Below are 19,284 nucleotides of genomic sequence, written 5' to 3' on the forward strand. Positions count from 1 at the left end.
CCACTTTAACTAGTTTCCTTGCCTCTATCTTCACTCCCCCACAACCACCACCCACCCAACCCAACAGCCCGCATTTCTAGATGACCTCCAGTGAAGCATCAGACACCTAGTCAGCTCCTCCCAGCAGCACCGAGGCCTGGGAACTACACAGAAATTAGAACAAATGAAACCTGCGCTGAATTCCAGCTTCCCCGTCAACTGACTGGTGACCTTCTTGAGCCTTAGTACACATCCATCACACAATTTTCCTTTTGGCGCTCTTGAGTAGGCTAGCATCCACTGGGGCGAGACCCAGTTTGGACTGGGTCAAGGAATAAATGTCAGGAGAAGGAAGAGAGACAGCAATGAAAACCGCCCTGGGGACATGAGCATGAAAAGGGGAAGAGAAATTTGATGGTCACTGTGAGTGGGCACGTAACTGAGAGAGAGGGGTTTAAGGACAAGAAGGCATTCTAGACATTTGTAAACTGAGGGGAGCAAGCAACAGAAAGAGGTTAAGACACAGGAGAGGAGAGTGTGACCCTGGGGCGACACAGACAGAAACAGGTGGCATGGGACCAGACAGAGCTGAATGATGGCCCCACACTACAGGGGTATATCCCTTTCTGCTCGAGCCTAGTGGGGACCAGGCGGCCGAGGGGTAGAAAGGTGCGCAGAACTATGTAAGGAGCCAGAGTGCGCATGGAAGGACCCGTCTTGACAGTCTCGCTTCCCTTCCAACAATGGGAATAAAAGCAGCTGTGAGAAGTGGGGACTGAAAACTTCCAGGAAGCTTGAGTGAAGGGGCAGGGTGTGTGCGAACCAGGTGGTGAGGGTCGTGGAAGAAGGAGCTGACCAAAAACAAGTGTAAGACTGATGGGCAGCTGTGAGTTCCCCTGAGTTAGAGCATCGTGCCTGTTAGCTGTGAAAGTGTAGGGGTTTTAATGTCACAGACAATGGGGGGAAGGGTGCACAGGAGCAGGAGGCTGAGGGGGAGAGAAAGAAAGAAAATTGGCAGCGGAGAGAGGGGGCCTTCCCTCCATGACGATGTCAGAAAGCTACATAGCATGGTTGAATGCCATGCACCTTGAATACCTGAGCTTTGGTTCAAGTTATTTTTGAGCTGAATCTGACCTAGGATCCAGGACAGATTTAGGCCTGGCCACGGAGAAGCAAAGAAGCTGTCACAACTGCCTCTGTCCCTCAGTTAACGTCCTCCCATTTTCCACAGGTTCTGTCTCCTAGAATCTGTCCCCAATGAGCTATCTCCTTGCTGGGAGCAGTAGTGAGGGACAAGAGCACTCACTCTTGGGGATGTGCAAGTCGGGTCACCACTGTCTGCTTCCCTGCAAAAATGGTCCTCCCTGTTCCTTCTGTGCAGGTGGAATGAAACCAACACGCTGCCCAGTCCTGGAACTTGCAGACAACACTGGCAACATTTCAGAAGCAGGCGTAGAAGACCCTGAACAGAGCCCAGGGAACAGAATGAGCCCGATACAAACACGCCCTGCTTCTGCAAGGAGAGCAGTTTGAATCCAGTGTCCATAAATGATGGGTGCTGTGACACCCTGAGCCACCACCGGCTTGGGCTCTAGCATTTACTACTAGCCCCAGTAACAAGCAGCTATGAACACTTCCCACGTGCCAGACATGATCATGCATCCATGGTCCTCAGGTTCTGAAATTTTCAGTTAGGTAGGTGAACCCTGGACGTTTCCAAGCCTCCTGTGTAAGGACTATGGGAAGCTGCTCGGGCCTCATCTGCACTGACAGCGCCGCCTGGTGGCCACGTACTCAGCCTGCAGCATCCAAGTCTTCCACCCAACCCTGTGAAAATGCTGTTCTGTGATCAGACCTTGAAACCTCGTCCAGGCCTCCTCCGCGTTTTTTCTCTTTCTCTCGACCTGTCCCGAGTGTCCCTCTGGCTTTCTTGACCACTGACAGCTTGGGAACCTCACTCTGGAAATGCCAAAAGCAACAAGAGCCTCTGACCAGAAATACGTTTGCACTTCCCCTTCCCTCCCCTCTGCGTTCTTTTCCTACCACCTCTGGCCTTAACAAGGGGATTTGCAGAGGAAACCCCTCCCAGCTGTGGTGGGGCGGGGGGGAGAAGCAGGACTCAGGAACAGGGCACACTTGAGGCATCTACCCACACACTCCACACGGGCTCACGAAAGCCCCTCAGAATTCTCCTGTAAAAAGTCTGTGGTGTCTTGAGGTGAATGGAACCGCTAAAACCTGACCACCAGAGACGAATCTCGGTGTGTCTTCCCCAGCGCCCCTTCCCCAGCTCTGGCCACTGGCCAGGGAGAATCTCTAAGTTCTCTTTTCTCCTCTCTCCTACAAATGAATAAATCCGGAGGAGGAAAGACTGGGGTAGGCAGAACACGGAGAAAACAGGCTCATTCACTCATTGTCAAAAGTCACACAGAAAAATCCGAGAAAAATAAAACTTGAATTATTGTTGGATTTTGCTTTTAATTCCACATTGACTATGTGTCTCCTATTTGTCACATTTTTTAATGTTTGATGACTGTTGCCACAGCCACGAGCTGCAACGAGACAGCCTTGACAGGCTTCCTAGTCTTACCTAGCTTAAAGGAAAATGTACAACTCCACTTCGTGAAAAAACTATCTGTTGATCTCATTTCTGCACAATGGACATGTTTTCTAAGACGTCGTCGGTGCTCTCCATTTTGACCTCAGAGCTCTGCACCAAAGGCAGTGGCTGGACCCAGCGTGGCACACAGCCCTTCTCTGCAACCTCTTTCTCCATGGCCTTCCACAAGTTCAGATGTCCCGGGGATAAGAGTGTCTCCAGTTCTTGTAGAACTTTTACTGTGCAGTGGGGTCATCTGTTTGCTCTGTCCTTCCCACTGCCCTGAGCTCCTCGTGGACAGCGTTCATCCTTGAATCCCCAGAGTGTGGCAATGGCACTGCCTGGCTGTGGTGGGCACCCATAGCTCCTATTTAACAACTAGATGAGTGAAGGAAGAGAGAAGGAGAGAAGAAGAGAGAGACAGATAGAGAGAAAACTGGGCCATTTCCAATTCCAAATGCTCCAAGAGCATGCCAACAGGGACCCACTTCTGTAGCAAAAAGCTCTGTTCCTCAGGTAGCATTTCAGGTAAAAGTCACAGGTTTGGGGCCTCATGCCTTCGGGGCACCAGGACTAGCAGTGTAGTCAGGGACTGACAGCGACCTCCTCTTGGTTCATAGCTGAAATATCAGCAGTCTTCATTGCCTTAACCTCAGGGAGTGAGGGTTGTGAAATGTTGCTTCCTCTGCTGGGGGATACATTTGGAGGGCACAAGGGAAATGGTGGAGCTTTTAAATTACCCACAGATTTCATACAGCTTGCGTGGTTGCAACAAAATAACTGCTTTCTACAAAGCTAAAGTGGCCCAGAGGGCCCCTGTCCCTCATAGAAGCCTGGACCTCAAGGGCTCTGAAAGCCTCCTTTGGAACCTCCAGAGAAAGTCTGAGGATTTGAGGCCAGTGGGGAGGAGCAAAGAGATCAGGGGGAAAAGGAAGGAAGGAAGGGGAGGGGAGGGGAAGGGAGGGAAGGAGAAGGGAGGGGAGGGGAGGGGGAGGGAGGGAGGGAGGAAGGGAGGAAGGGAGGAAGGAAGGAAGGAAGGAAGGAAGGAAGGAAGGAAGGGGAAGGGGAAGGGGAAGGGGAAGGGAAGGGAAGGGAGGGGAGGGGAGGGAAGGGGAAGGGAAGGGAGGGGAGAGGGGAGGGGAGGGGAGGGGGAGGGGAGGGGAGGGGGAGGGGAGGGTAGAGGGGAGGGAGGGAGGGTGGAAGGAAGGAAGGGAAAGGACAAAGAGCTCCTTCAGTGAGTGCTCAGTGCAGTTGACTCTTCTGTTGCACATGCTTCATCCATGAGCCCAAAGAGCTCACCAGATAGTTGGTTCCGATGGAAATAGGAAATAGTGAGAAAGTGTCTAGAGAAGGAAGGAATGTTTCAGAAGATAAATCAAGATTATACACCCAGAGATGGTGTTTGGCTGGGTATGAGCTAAGACAAACGTGACACCAAGTGACTCTGAAAGCCAAGAGTGGCAGACCTTCATGTGTGCGGACCCCGAGGCCATGGTCTTGGCAGCTGACACTGTTGTTGCACAAAGAAAGGGCGCTGAGACAATGACCTCAATGTGTAAGCACCACCCCAGTGCTTTTTACTTAAATACCTACTGTTTCAAGCAAACGCAATAGGATGCCATTATAACCCCAGTGAATCTTTACTCCTCTCTTCCTCTGTAGGCTTAAAGAGGCTCCACCAAGTTTCAGCTTCCCTTGTTTGGGAAATAATTTCTGACTTCCCAAGGCTGAGGAAAGGACTCCTCCTGCATGCTCCCACAGCTTCCAAGACCATGTTATAAAATAAAGTGTTCTCTAATCACCTGATTACTTATCTGAATCTCTTAGTGTATAAAGCCAAGTCAGGCAGAGATGAGGTCTGGTTTTCTCTGATAGCCACAGCTAAGCACAATTCCTAATACACGAGGACAGGCATTTGCCCTCTGTCAACCTGGCACAAGGTATATATTCCATTCAAATGTGTTGAATTGAATAAAATATTGTCCCTGCTTAATAATAAAAGTGATCACTTTATTATATATAATGTTTTCCCTTCCTCATTTCACCAGCTCATTTTGTTGAAATTATTTAATTCTAGGACACTGAAATTTCTCTTCCACTCTATACAGTTTATATCTTTGTTTTAAGCATGGTAATTTATCACTTATTAGCCATTTCCAGATAGGCCACTATTAATCCATTTGGTTTCTGTTTAGATTCATTGATTGTTGGATTATTTGACCAGGTCTTAACTTTCACTGTTAAAGAGAAGTCAGAAGCTAGTCTGATCACTTCTCATTTACATATAAAGCGTTCTTTTTGTCTGGATGTTCAAGCAGTATTTCCCCTTTACATTGAAGCTCTATAATTTTATAATTGCCTAACAGCATCCAATATTTACTGAAGGCTTACTAAATGCTGGCAATACTCTAGACAATTTTCATGTATTAACTCGTTTAATCCTCACAATAACATTTGGAGGTAAATATTATTGTCATTTACATTTTGTAGGTGAGAAAGCTAAGGCTCAGAGGTTAAGTGCATGACTTAAATTCACACAGCTCGTAAGTGCTAGAGCCGTGGTCAAGAATACATGGTCTGCCTCCAGCACCTGTGTGGCTCACTACTGACCACACGTGCACTTTTTTATAAATGAAGCTTAACCGAGTCTTGGTGCCCCCTTTGTACAGACTTGGAGCTTCTTCAACTCAAGAATATATTCTTCTATACTGGAGGGTTTTTGCTTTTTTTTTTTTTTAATATTGACTCTCTTGTTTATGTGTGTGGGGGTTCCTTCTAGAATTTACACATTACTTTCTTTAGGAAGACTTCCATGATCTACCAAGTTGAGTTAAACTGTCCTTTCTTTTGCACTCTTATATACCATGAAAGTAGATCAATTTCAGGTCTTGACACATGAAACTTCTTATTACTTTTCTATCTCTACCCATAAACTATAAGCCGGTTAAGGGCAGAGAATTTGTTATGTTCACTGTTGTACCCTCAAGGCCTATTTCCATGCCTGACATGGGTCAGTTCTCAGTAAATATTAGCTAATATTAAATGAATGGAATGACCTCTGACCTCCAAATACTCTATGTGCTACTAGCCAATACTTCAGCAAGACTGCCACACTCTGCCCTTCTGTTGGCCTGTGGTGTTTCTATCTGGGAACCAGAAATCTATGCAATGTCCAGTGGGTACCCATCTATGTAACAGTGTCACACTCCTCTAACTTCTGCCCACATAATTAGACTGTGCAGCATTAAGTTTTCAGCACACTGAAAACACACTGTCTTGGCCAGCTAGTTCAGTTGGTTGGAGCATCATCAGGAATTGCAGAGGTTGCCAGTTCGATCCCCACAGGGCACATACAGGAACAGCTCAATGTTTCTCTCTCTCTCTCCCTCTCTCTTTTTCTTTCCTCTCTCACTGAAATCAAGAAATAATTTTTTTAAAAAAAAGGGAAGGAAAACACACTACTAGAAAGAAAGGAACAGCTTTAGGAGATATAGGAGACCCCAGACTCCCTAAGCAAGGACACATCTGTGCAGGCGAAGGGGCGAGAGAATCTGAAGTCCTTCAGGCTCAGCAAAAGAACAAAACAAACCACGAATGTTGATCCCATGCTGCTGGCTCCAGGCCTGCTACGTAGCATTAGGCTGGTTCTCACCATTTTCTTACCTTTCCCAGAGCCCTTCACCTGAGTTAAGATTTATTTCTATGGTGCTCCCACTCAGATTTTAAAACAAAGGTAAGAAATGGCATCTGGCCTGAATTTAAGTCTTCCATTTATGACTCTGCCAGCCTTCCATTTAATATTCTTATTGAGGCAAAGCACACACACACAAACCGTAACTCACAATACTAAAATAAAGGCTATTGGCAGAATCTGAGAGGACATCCCCCTGACTGTATTTCTAATAGAGCCTGATGACAAAGGCAGTCGATGGTGGGGGGACAAGGCCCATCCACCGGTCTCACTGCGTGGCTGCGAGGTCAGCACCGGCGGAAAGGCAGCAGCTGTCCGTGCAGTGTGAGTGCTGCCCCCCACGCCATCTCCCAGGGCCTCGCTCACACTAGCACCAGTGTCCGCTGCCCCGGTTAATTAGAGACTGCAAGTCCAAGACCAACACTGGACAGAAGCCGGGTGCCGGGGCCGGAGCCGGAGCAGCGCACCTTCCTGCGAGGCGCGAGCCTCCGAAGGAAAGCTCAGTGGAGGAGCGGGCAATGACAAAGGATGGCCGCCAAGTGGGGCTTACAGGTTTCCTGTAGCCTGCGTGTCTGGCTTGATGGAGAAGAGTAAACTAAAGATCGTGGAGGATGCTCTCTCTGCCAACACTCGGAATTTAGCAGAGTCCTGACTACATAGGAAATGCGTCAAAAAGCAACTTTACTCTTGACTTTAGATTATTAAAGAAATGTAAATCAACATATTTTTTTAATCGTCAAGGTAACTAACAGTGAGCCCTTCTAAACCACTGCTTTTTGAGGCCTTTCTTTCCTTCGCAGCTAGAATTTTCCTCAGTCAACAGTGCCTTCTTCTCCTTCTCACCCAGACCCCTCCCATCAACAATTAGGACATTCGGTGCCTGCAATGTATAGGACACATTGTATCTGTCTATCTGTGCAGGCCAAGGGGCGAGAGAATATGGAGTCCTTCAGGCTCAGCAAAACAAAACAAAACAAAAGAAAACACGAATGTTTATCCCATGCTGGGGGCTCCAGTCCTGCTGAATAGCATTAGGCTGATTCTCACCATTTCCTTCTCCCACCCTACAACTCCTTCCAGTCAGGCGGTTGTCATCTTGGCTGTGTGCTAGGACCATGAGAGCTTTGTAAACTATCTCAGACTCGGATGCCGCTCCCAGGGAGCCCGATTTCACTGGACTGCCACTCGGCCTTCGTGCTCTCGGATTTCTTAAAGCCTCTTGCACAATGCAGGTGTGCAGACCAGGACGGGGACGAGGTTAGAGCCCATTTTCTGCTCCCTTCTCAGCGGATTCTTGGTTTGTCATGAAACCTGCCGCCGCCCCCTTTTCTCCTCACCTCTCCTAAACCACAACAAAGGGGTTTCTGCCTCCTCCCTTTTCTGAAATAGTTCTTGCCAAGGTTGTCACAGGCCCTGATGCCCAGAGTCGGACAGACACCCAGCTTACCCTGGCGGACCCCGTGCAGGGCCAGGTACTGGTTGTGTCTCTGCGTTTCCCAGTCCCTCTCTCCCTCGGGAAGCCAACTCCGCATGCTCAGCCTTCCTTTGTTTGACTCCTTTGCTGCCCTTTCTAGTTCTTCCGAGAGGCTCACCCTCCACCCAGCCGGGAAAAGTGGGCGCTCCTGGATCTCACTCCAGTTCTCCTTCCAGGACTAGTTCCTCCATGTCCATTACTAATGTCCATTTCAGCTCCGATGATGTCCTGTGAGCTGCAGGCCCACAGGGCTCGCCCAGAGCCAGAACAAGATGTCTCCCACCCTCCGCATCCCACCTGCTACTCACCTCTGTCCTCGGCACTTCCCCGTCATCTTCTTCTCATCCCCTTCTCTGTCTCCACGACCACCAACCCAAACGAGCTGCGCGGTCTCCGCTGGCTGCGGCCGGTGTCCTCCGCTCCTTCTGGTCTCAGGTGAGCTCTATAGGCCGCGGGGCTTTGCTGTCAGTACCCACAAAAATCTTTGTTGATTTCTCATTTGTTTCAAGAGATAAAAGAAAAAAAATATTTTAAAGAGAAAAAATAAAGTCCTTCTTTTTTAAAAAATGGAACCCTTCCCTTCACTTACCATCCAATCCCTCTTGTCTGCCCACAGGCCTGGAAGTACAGTGTGTCTGTAAAGTCATGGTGCACTTTTGACTGGTCACAGGAAAGCAACAAAAGATGATAGAAATGTGAAATCTGCACCAAATAAAAGGAAAACCCTCCCAGTTTCTGTAGGATGATGTGGCAGCATGTGCGCATGCGCAGATGATGATGTAACACCGTGTATACAGCGGAGCAGCCCACGGCCATGCCAGTCGAGATGTGGACGGTACAGAGGAAAGTTCAGTGTGTTGTGTCGCTTACTAAATTCGAATCCCTGACCAAAGTGCATGGTGAATACTGGCGCGTTTATATCGAAGCGCCACCACATAGGAATAACATTATTTGATAGGATAAGCAGTTGAAGGAAACTGGCAGTTTGGTGGAGAAACCCTGTTCTGGTAGGCCATCAGTCAGTGACGAGTCTGTAGAGGCTATACGGGATAGCTACCCAAGGAGCCCTAAAAAATCTATGCGTGAGCCCACATCAAATTGCACTGAATAGGTATGAAACTGGGAGGATCTTCCTTTTATTTGGCGCAGATTTCACATTTCTATTGTCTTTTGTTGCTTTCCTGTGACCGGTCAAAAGTGCACCATGACTTTACGGACACACTGTATCTACACCATTCTAACAGCATGCACGCTCTTTCCTTTAACATGCACACACTGTGCACTAATGCACTGTTCTGTGAGTTTCTGGTTAACGCCTGCGTCTGCACCAGATTGAGCCCCATGGGGTCAAGGACTGGGGTTGGTCTTTTACTCATTGGCCCCAGAAACTGTCACTGATGTGTAGTACATGCTTAACAAATGTTAATTTCCTGAAAACTAAATCTAAAAACTATTGCATATAATACAAGTGATTAGAGATTAAATTGTAAGAAATTACTAAGGAATATAAAAAACATAGACCTACATAATGTTAAGTTCATTTTGGTAGCTTTGAAAATAAATATAAATGATTTAAACATGTTGCCATTTAAAAATATATATTTTATTGATTGCATAGAGACATGTAAATTTTGGTATAATATAAAGTTCAGAAAAAAATCAGGATATAAAGGTTTACATAATAGATATTTAACTTCTACTTTCTCCTTAATAAAAACCATAAAGGAATCACCAAAATGTTGATAGTAATTATTCTGGGTAGTAGAATTATGAATGATTTTAATTTTTTTTCTTTATATTTATCAGAATTTTCTAAATTATTTGTAAGAAAAATATATTACTCCGAAAAAAAGTTATATCAGTCAATCATGTTTTCTGTTATAGGTTACAGAAAACCAACCTCAAAGTGGCTTAAACAACACCAGGTATTTACGGCTAGTGTAACTGAGAATGTTGTGTTATGGTTTTATAAGGACTCTGGCTTTATTCCCTGCAAGTATCTTGTGTCTGGTCTATTTTGGTGTTTAACTTCAGACTCAGATTGACTTCCCTCCTCATGGCAAAATGGCTGCCGTGGCTTCTAGGCTTCTCGTCCTTATATCACACCATACAGGAGAGAAAGCATCGGTGTGCCACTCCGATGAGGCCAGCTTAGAACACAGCTTCTGCACCAGTCTCTGTGATTACTAGTTCATTTCTCCATTGCTGGCACTGGAGGTGCAGCCAAATTCCCTAGAACCGTGTGGATCACCAAGCAGAAATCCAGGGCTATAGGAAATAGGCAAGAAGGGAAGGGTGTTTGACAGATATGTCTGCTATAAATATTTTAAAACAAAATACTTGTTCACTTAAGTGGAAAGATTAAAAGGTATTATAATGCAGGGAAAGGGTATTGATACAAGACAAGATGTTCCATCTCACCACAGCTTTTCAGCATCACAGTGAGTGTAGTATTAATGTAAGAAGGAAAGAAAAGATATACCAATTAGGGAAAAGGACATAAAATTATTTTTTTAAAATGATATGACTGTCTATGTAGAAAATCCGAAAGAATTAAGGAAAAGTTCTTGGAACTAATAAGAGACATAACAATGCAGCATACAATGTTTAGAAAGAAGTCAATTGTTTTCCAAATAACTGAAAATGAACAGGTAGAACTGGAAATTGAAAACATAATTCCAATTATTTTAGCACTCTATAAACTGAAATACTTGAGCATAAATCTAACAAAAAAATATATAATTATGTAGGGAAAACTATGAAACTCTGATAAAATAATTAAAAGAACTAAACAAAAGGAGAGATATTTATCGATAGAAAGACTCCATACTGTCAAGATGTCAGTCCTTCCTGATCTATTGATCTATAGATTCAATGCAATTCCAATCAAGATCTCAGCAAAGTTATTTTATGAATACCAACAAACTGATTTTAAAGCCTATATAGAGAGGTAAGGACCCAAAATAAAAGGAGAAAAACAAAGCTGGAGAACTGACACTACAAGGCTTATGATTAAACTACAGTAATCAAGACAGTGTGGTATTGGCAAAAGAACAGACATATAGATCAATGGAACAGAATAAAGAGCACAGAAATAGACCCACATGACTAAAGTCAGCTGAACTTTGACAAAGGAGCAAAAGCAATATAACAGAGCAATGATAATCATTTCAACAAATGGTGTGGAGCAACAAGGCATCCACATGCAAAAAAAAAAAATGTACCTAAACACAGATCCTATACCCTTACAAACATTAACTCAAAATAGATGATAGACCTCGATGTAAAACGCAAAACTACAAAACTCCTAGAAGATAATATAGAAGAGAACCTAGATAATCTTGGATATGGTGATACCTTTTAAAATACAATCCATGAAATCCAAAGACAGTCTATGAAAAAAATTATTGATAAGCTGAGCTTCACTAAGTTGAGAAACTTCTGCTCTGTGAAAGACAACATCAAGAGAACTTGAGTCCTGGCTGGGTAGCTTAGTGAGAGCTTCGTTCCAGAACTCCACAAACTTGCAGACTCAATCCCTGGTCAGGGCAAGAATCAACCAATGGGTGACAAATAAGTGAAACAACAATTGATGTTTCTCCTTCTCTCTTCTTCTTCTCTCTCTAAAATAAATAAAATAAATAAATAAAAATAAAGAGAATTTTAGAAGACAAAACACAGAGATGATGCAGGCATTTCAGAGTTATGGGGGCCTGAACGTCCATGACTCACTGTGGGTTCTTGGCTTCATGCGTGAAAGAATACAAACACAAGCAGCATAGAGTTTAAAGTGACAGTTTATTTTGATTAGCTACTCCACAGACTAGGGAGCAGGCCCTCTCTAGTGGGATTTACTTCTTTTTTTTTTCTTTTTTCTTTTTTTTTTTTGTATTTTTCTGAAGCTAGAAACGGGGAGAGACAGTCAGACTCCCGCATGCACCCAACCGGGATCCACCCAGCACGCCCACCAGGGGCGACGCTCTGCCCACCAGGGGGCGACGCTCTGCCCACCAGGGGGCGATGCTCTGCCCCTCCGGGGCATCGCTCTGTCACAACCAGAGTCACTCTAGCGCCTGGGGCAGAGGCCAAGGAGCCATCCCCAGTGCCCGGGCCATCTTTGCTCCAATGGAGCCTTGGCTGCGGGAGGGGAAGAGAGAGACAGAGAGGAAGGGGGGGGTGGAGAAGCAAATGGGCGCTTCTCCTATGTGCCCTGGCCGGGAATCGAACCCGGGTCCCCTGCACGCCAGGCCGACGCTCTACCGCTGAGCCAACCGACCAGGGCCCGATTTACTTCTTTTATTGAAGCTCATTTAATCAAGGACTAGGAATCAATAAGGGAAAGGAATACTCAGGATGTTTCTGGGGAATTGGGTGGAGACTTCTCAGAAGAGCCTCATCCGGTCATGTTGTGTCTTTATATGTGTCTTTTTTGTTTCTGATCATGGTGCTTTGGGTGTTTCATTCAGTGTGCTAACATTGTAGAATGAGTATATAATGAGGCTAGGGGTCACTGCAAGGTGAAATTAGTCTCTAAGTTAGATGGGGATGGTCTTCTGTGGCTTCTAAGCCATAAATCAGTTGGAGGTTGGTCTATCTCCTTCATAGTCCTTGTGGCCCTTATCCATTATAGCCATTTCACCACATACCCTGTCTCAGATTGGAAAAATAATGTTTGCAAAAGACACATTTGACAAAGGACTGTTATTTAAAATATACAAAGAACTCTTAAAGTGTGTAACAATAAGAAAACAAATAACTTAATTTTAAAATGGGCCAAAAACCTTAGATAACTCACCAGAAAAGAAACACAGATGGCGAATACTCATATGAAAATATGTTCCACCTCATATATCTTCAGGAAAATTCAAATTAAAACAATAATAAGCTACCACTACACTCCTATTAGAATGGCTAAACTCTAGAATACTGACAACACCAAACACTGATGAAGACGTGGATTTCATTAATTGCTGATGAGAATGCAAAATGGTATGGCCACTTTGAAAGACAGCTGGGCAGTTTCTTACAAAACTAAGCATACACTTACCACACAACCCAGCAATCATGCTTCTTGGTATTTACCAAAAGAATTGAAAACTTATGTCCATACAACCTACTTTATAGCTTTATTCATAACTGCTGAGCTTTGAAATAACGAAGTTGCCCTTCAGTAGGTGAATCGATAAATATTCAGACAATGAAATATTATTCAACACCACAAAGAAATGAGCTATCAAGCCATGAAAGAACATGAAGGAAACTTAAATACATACTTTTTTTTTTGAGCCAGAAGGTTTAAAATAGAAACAATACTTTTTGTTTATTGACCAAGAAGGTCTATTCTGAGAAGATGGAAGAACAAATTCTTCAAAGAGCTCAGAATTCAGCCATAGTAAATATGAAGGGAAGAGAGTATGAGTGAGATGAAGAGGTGGGAGGGAATTGTAGACAGCCGGGCAAGAAAAGAGGTCCAAGAAAAAGTGGGAAAGTTCGACCCCCACTGGCTCAAGTATAGTTCTGCAGTCACCGCTTTGTGCACATTTTCCCACTGACAAAGAGGCTGCTGAAGCCTCAAGCAGCATTCCTCTAGTTTATTATTTTAGGTATTCTTTTAAAGATTTTATTTATTGATTTTACAGAGAGACAAGAGGGGTGGAGGTGGGAATGAGGAGTCTCAACTCAGAGTTGCTTCACTTTAGTTGTTCACTGATTGCTTGTCATATGTGCCTTGACTGGGCAAGCCCAGAGTTTTGAACCAATGACCTCAGTGCTGCAGGTTGACACTCTATCCATTGTGCCACCACAGCCTAGTAGTTTTGTTTTGTTTTGTTTTGTTTTTTCTTTATTGATCTTAGAGAGACAGAAAGAGGAAGGGGCAAGGGGACATTCATTTGTTGTTCCACTTAGTTGTACACTTATTAGTTGCTTCTCATGTGTCCCCTGATCAGGGATCAAACCCACAATCCTGGCATTTTGGGACAATGCTCTATGCTCTAACTGACTGAGCTAACTGGCCAGGGCAGAATTCCTCTAGTTTATTAGCATATCTATAGCAGGAGCAATTAGGCTGAAGGCCACCAAAAAAAGGGGAAGCATTTTACTCTGTTATAATTCTTCCCTTTTCTGTTGATCCTCAGTCTTGAGGGATATAGGGCAACTGGGCCCATGTTCGATCAAAAGGGAGAATTTGCTTGTAAGATGAAGTCAGGTTTGTCTGCCTCTTTGTGCCCCTCTTATCTGGCTCTTATGATTTCACATGCCCACCTTTCTCTGAGATGGTCCCTGAGCCATAAAAGAGGCATTGGGGTGCTCAATCTATAATCAGGGACCACAGCAGCAGTAGAAGCAGCAGTGGGCCAGGACACCTGTATGATAAGTAATAGAACAAATCATAAGCCAGTCTGTCTGTAAGGCTGCCAGTCAAGAAGACCTCCAGATGAAAGGCCCTGAGCTTCATTTTTGCTGGAATGAAGGCAGGCAGAGACAGTCTGTCAGATTCCCTTGGTTTGCAATCATACCATCCCTGATGATGTCATCAGGTGCTCAAGCAAGTTCTCTGTGTGGCTCACACAGCGTCAGTCACAGAAACTGTCCAAGCATGAGCTGTTGTGATGAGTTCTCCGAAGCTTACACTATGTCATCTAGCTGCGGTCTGCAATTGCAAGGCTCAAAAAGAACAGTTTTATTTTTTAATAATGCCAAGGCAAAGGATGAGACAAAAATGAAAGTGTTTGGTTCAGAGGGCTGCACCCAAACACTTTCACTATCAATATTCAGGATACAGTCCAGTCCACTAGTGAAAAATAAAACTTTGAAGACAATGAAACTAGACTAGAATACCCATAATTGAGCATTATGGTTTCCATTGAAATAATTTTTTCTCTAAAATTACTCTCATTTTATCAAAGATAACCAGGTTAAAGACTAATTCATTGCATAAGTTTAGTTTAATAAATTAGACCTGTTATTTGTATAAGTACTATAAGAATAGCAATTGATCATATAGGTTCTTTTAAATTGGTTTTGCTGGAATTTCACAAGGAATCTTCAGGTTGAACCTTAATTAACCTCTCAGGGCTAAGAAGTCAAGCCACATGGTTGCCATCATCACTTGCCTGCAAATCTACAGCTTTGGATACATTTCTCAGGTTCTCAAAGTCCCTCATAACATCCTGAGGTTCTTCCTTTGTTATCTCCCAAGGAAAGTAACCTTCATTCCTTACCCAGAAAGACTGCTGTGAACCACGTAGTCAAGTTTTTCCAAGGAACTTCTACTGGCCTCCGGAGGCAATCTTAATTCTTCAGTTAAATGCATGCTTCTAAGTGAAAGAAACCAATCTGAGAAGGTTATATACTATGGTTTCAACTACATGACATTCTGGAAAAGGCAAAACTATGGAGACAATAAATGATTAAAGGCTGCCAGGAGGCAGACTGCGGTAAGGGCACAGAGCACAGAGGACTTCCGGGACAGTGAAAACACTTTGTATGGTACCATAACGACGGACACGTGTCATTGCATCTATACCTATTGAATATCAAGAATAAACCCTTAGGTAAATTGTAAACTTTGAATGATTATGATGTGTCAATAATCCTTGTTAAACAAACAGCTATTCTGGTGAGGGATGTTAATAATGGGGGAGAATCTGTCAGTGGAAATAGCGGACATATGGGAAATTGCTCTACCTTTCTCTTGGTTTTATTGTAAACCTTAAACTGATATTTAGAAAAATAAAGCCTTAAAAAAAGTAGGAAAAGAAATAAAAGGATATTAGGACCAAAAACTCAGGAGACCTGAGTTCAAATTTTGTTGCTGCCTTTTTACTAGGTGTCAGATATCGGACAGTTCTCCGGGCATTCTGTGTGTTCCCTGCTCATAAGATAGCCACTTAGGAGATCTTTCTGCATCGCCACAGGAAGGAAGGAAGGTAATGTGGAGGCAGATAGAGGATGCCTTTTTTGATGGCAGGAATTGAAAAGGTTCCCATCTGATGGCTTCTCTTTTCACAGTGAAGTAAGAACCAGGATCACTGGTGGGGCAGGGGGTGCCGTGGGACAATGGGCTTGTAAGGACAGTAAAGAAGATCAAAATAGTTGTTGCAAAAGAGGAAGAGGAACATGGTAAGATTCAAACTAGGAACTCAAAAAATTTTTCTGAATAAAAAAGAATGACTCTAAGAAATTTTAAGTTGTATCATAGGATGCTATGTTTAAAAAAATGAGCTATAAGTGTGAAATGCACAGTACAAATGCAAAATAAGATCATGATAAAAATTGGTGGTTAATAAAATGATTTACTTCCTAGACATTTGGATTTTCTAAAATGCAGAGGCTCTCTTTCAGTAAGACCACATTATAGCGCTGTGAGTCTTTTTACATAGGTCATCACTATTCCTATACAATTCGGTCTGCTGGCTGGGTAGCATGCTAATTTACCATACTTGTGAACATCATTAGAGCTAAGCAATTGTTAATTTAACTCAACCTGGAAAAGATAAGATAATCTATTTTTTTTAAATGCAAAGTGGCATTTTCCTGGAGTCAACAGAGGGGAGAGTTGGAAAAGGACACAGCAAAAGAACATTCAATGAAGGGTAGGTTCTGTCAGTGACCTGGAGAAGGGAGTTTTCTGCACAGGATGTGGGCAAGGTTATTGCTAAAGTCCTCTTTCCTACCCAGCACCAGGCAGGGTAGGACTGAATGAAGTGCCATTAGGCTTTTCTTCAAAGGCTCCCAGAGCTTATCTTCTCTGCCCCACCACCCCCATTTCCATCCCAATAAAAGCTTTGCCTGGCATCCCAGCATCAGGGAAATTAACCTCAGTGGAAAAAAATAAATTCTTACCTCTCATCCCAACTCTCAACAAGAATACCATAACTGTTTCTTGTGAGCACTGCAGTCTTGTTTGACAATATAATGAAGTCTGGCTAAACAGATGAAAAATGCCTTAACCTGAGTGTTTATCTCAACCCTGCCAAAGCTTTCAGCCCCCCAGGCACTCCCCTCTCTGCAGAAAGGGTCAAGAACCGGAGCTGCAGCTATAGCTCTGAGCTGGCGTCTAGCTACAGCAAGCCACTTTTGCAATAGCAGAAGGCAGGAGTTTCTGTCAGTTTGCATTTCCTGAAATGTACTGGCCTGTGTCATGATCTCAGTGGTGTCTGGGGGCAGTTTGTTCTGTCAAATCCCTGGAATAGAATGAGATGAGAAAGGGGAAAGTAAATACAAACAAAGCATGCTGGCAAGTGTTGCTCAACAGGGTCCACCTAGGGTGGGGTTGGATGCGTTGGCGCTGGGACCCTGCCAACAAATAAAGCTGAGAAGGCGCCTTCTCATGGTTCCAGAGACCCACACACAGCCTAGGCAGAGTCTGTAGTTCAGCCTTCTCATGGTTCCAGAGACCCACACACAGCCTAGGCAGAGTCTGTAGTTCAGCCTTCTCATGGTTCCAGAGACCCACACACAGCCTAGGCAGAGTCTGTAGTTCAGCCTTCTCATGGTTCCAGAGACCCACACACAGCCTAGGCAGAGTCTGTAGTTCAGCCTTCTCATGGTTCCAGAGACCCACACGCAGCCTAGGCAGAGTCTGTAGTTCAGCCTTCTCATGGTTCCAGAGACCCACACACAGCCTAGGCAGAGTCTGTAGTTCAGCCTTCTCATGGTTCCAGAGACCCACACACAGCCTAGGCAGAGTCTGTAGTTCAGCCTTCTCATGGTTCCAGAGACCCACACGCAGCCTAGGCAGAGTCTGTAGTTCAGCCTTCTCATGGTTCCAGAGACCCACACGCAGCCTAGGCAGAGTCTGTAGTTCAGCCTTCTCATGGTTCCAGAGACCCACACACAGCCTAGGCAGAGTCTGTAGTTCAGCCTTCTCATGGTTCCAGAGACCCACACACAGCCTAGGCAGAGTCTGTAGTTCAGCCTTCTCATGGTTCCAGAGACCCACACACAGCCTAGGCAGAGTCTGTAGTTCAGCCTTCTCATGGTTCCAGAGACCCACACACAGCCTAGGCAGAGTCTGTAGTTCAGCCTTCTCATGGTTCCAGAGACCCACACACAGCCTAGGCAGAGTCTGTAGTTCAGCCTTCTCATGGTTCCAGAGACCCACACACAGCCTAGGCAGAGTCTGTAGTTCAGCCTTCTCATGGTTCCAGAGACCCACACACAGCCTAGGCAGAGTCTGTAGTTCAGCCTTCTCATGGTTCCAGAGACCCACACACAGCCTAGGCAGAGTCTGTAGTTCAAGTGACACACCGGTCATTCCTTTCAAGTCAAGTCTACAGAGAGAGCAGTGAAATGAAATTGGAAAAGTATCCAATTAATGCAAACAAAGACAATTTTGAATGAAAAATACAATTTAACATAAATATTTATATGACTACTTTGACCTGTTGATGATTCCCAACGCATCCACTTTGGGGTTTTGCCTTCTGACCAGATGTTTTTTCTCTCTAGCACAAAGCCTTAACACTGTCACACTGTGCTGTGATTGTCCATTGACATGGCTTTCCCCAGCCTGACTGAGCTCCTTGGAAGCAGGAATTGTCATCTGCCACAGACTTTCACTCGAAAAGGTGCTCAATAGATATACAATGATTGAATTAACCAATGAATGAATAAATAGAATAAGGTATTTGAGAAGGAACACACACACACACAAATATACCGTATGGGTAGCACTTTAGAATCTCCAGGGACCACTGCAAGAACAGTTTATCCTGCATGCTTACCAAATATACTCCAAATAAAAGGTTTTTTTCCCACCTCAATACAATTTCCCCAACCGCTCCAGAGAGAAATCAGTTTCATCTCCATTTTCTGTTCCAGTGCTGGGCAACACTGTCATTTAGTTGTTAATTTACAGGTGTGTCCCCACCTAAATTTGATTTTACAAAAGATCAACTGATTTCCAAGAAGACTCTTGAAGGGATAAAAAGATACCAATATAGGTACATATTCAAAAGGTTTGCAAGAAATAGTCATGCATTATCTTTACCTGGAATTTATTTTCTTCAGATGGTTTACTTTATTTTAGAATATATTGTACTGTATGGGACTGGAATGGAATGGATTGGAATAGATTTGAATTAGATTAGATTTGGTCCTGGATGGGTAGCTCAGTTTGTTAGAACATCTCCCAGATAGGACAAGGTTCCATGTTCGATCTTCAGTCAGGGCACATACAAGAATCAACCGATGAATGCATAAAATAAGTGAAACAACAAATCAATGTTTCTTTCTTTCTCTCCTTTTCTCTCTCTCTAAAATCAATAAATTTTAACAAAATAGATTGCATTAGAACAAATTGGGTTGCATTGGATTATATTGGATGAAAAAGAATAGATTGGATTAGATCGGAAGAAAAGGGAAGGGTATAGAATGGAACAGCTTGGACCGGATTGGATTGGAATGGAATGGAATGGATTGGATTGGATTGGATTGGATTGGAATGGAATGGATTGGATTGGATTGGATTGGATTGGATTGGATTGTATTGGATTGGACCTGACTGGAAAGGATTGGAATGGACTAGACTGGAAA

General features: G+C 44.1%; 1 pseudogene; it reads left to right on the plus strand.

Annotated features, from left to right (window-relative positions):
- The window catches only part of LOC136322452 (large ribosomal subunit protein mL42 pseudogene), a 45,862-nt pseudogene that overhangs the window by 1,162 nt on the left and 25,416 nt on the right, over positions 1–19,284 (plus strand).

This window comes from Saccopteryx bilineata, chromosome 2 (genome assembly GCF_036850765.1).
Source record: "Saccopteryx bilineata isolate mSacBil1 chromosome 2, mSacBil1_pri_phased_curated, whole genome shotgun sequence".
Classification (NCBI taxonomy): domain Eukaryota; kingdom Metazoa; phylum Chordata; class Mammalia; order Chiroptera; family Emballonuridae; genus Saccopteryx; species Saccopteryx bilineata.